The sequence below is a fragment of the Echinops telfairi genome, unplaced genomic scaffold, assembly GCF_000313985.2.
Source record: "Echinops telfairi isolate 266 unplaced genomic scaffold, ASM31398v2 ScPeMD7_7424;HRSCAF=8462, whole genome shotgun sequence".
NCBI classification, from domain to species: Eukaryota; Metazoa; Chordata; class Mammalia; order Afrosoricida; family Tenrecidae; genus Echinops; species Echinops telfairi.
In genome coordinates, this window is record NW_022111324.1 from 16132618 (window position 1) to 16133908 (window position 1291).

Sequence of the window (1291 nt, forward strand, 5' to 3'; positions counted from 1 at the left end):
TCCCCGCCCCACTATCATAATCTCAATTCTACCTTACAAATCCGGCTAGACCAGAGGATGTACACTGGTACAGATAAGAACTGGAAACAGGGAATCCAGGACAGATAAACCCTTCAGGACCAATAATGAGAGTAGTGATACCAGGAGGGTAAGGGTAAGGTGGGGGAGCAAGGGGGAACTGATCACAATGGTCTACATATAACCTCCTCCCTGGGGGATGGATAACAGAAAAGGAGACATTGGTCAGTGTAAGACATGAAAAAATAATTTATAAATTATCAAGGGTTTGTGAGGTAGGGAGGGTGGGAGAGTGGTGGTGGGGGAAATGAGGAACTGATACCAAGGGTTCAAGTAGAAAGATAATGTTTTGAGAATGATGGCAACAAATGTACAAATGTGCTTGACACACTGGATGTATGTCTGGATTGTGATAAGAGCCGTATGAGCCCCCAATAAAATGATTAAAACAAGAGAAAGAAACCGGAATTCTTAGGGTGTAAGTGAGAGGAGCCCTCGTGGGGCAGGGGTGAAGCACGAGGCTGCGATCAGCAGTGGGAACCCCCGCAGCTCCACGGGAGAAAGAGTGGGCCTTCTACTCCATCCATCAACTACAGTCTTGGACACCCACGGAGCGTCCCTGTGAGTCTGCACTGACTTGATGGCAGTGCGTTTGCTTTTTGCAAGTGAAGGCGGTTTCAGGAGGACTGGTACGCCTCAGGCCTAGAGAGCAACAAGCAGTCAGAGAGAGAAGAATAACTGAGGGCTCTGGGGACACCGTGCCCAAGAAAACCCGGCAATGACACACTGCTTGATGTGCCTGGCTGTCTGATCGGTCTGTCAGAGAGTGTGCTAAGCATCATAATTATGCACAAAGAAAAATAAAGCAGATGAAGAATTGAACTGCAAAGACAACCAGCAACTTACAGAAGAGACAAAATGTGACCATTGTGCCTTTCATGGCTGTGTTGTCAACAAAATCTACAAAGGCAAAAGAATGCAAAGAATAAAGATTGGTTAAAACTGCAATTGTGATTAACTACATTGGAAAGATGGAGAAGGGGAAGTAATGGGCATGCATGTGTGAGTGTTTGTGTATATGTGTGTGTTTGTGTGTGTATGTGTGTGAGACACAGGTGGAGATTTGGGTGCGTGTGTGGAGGGTTGTAAATGAGCTAACTCCTTACTTTCCACAGAAGCAAATAAACACACATTTTCTAATTTTGAAATAAAACTCAAGGAAATCAATATAAAGGCGGGGGGTAAAAATCATATCCTCATCAACGAGGGTGGC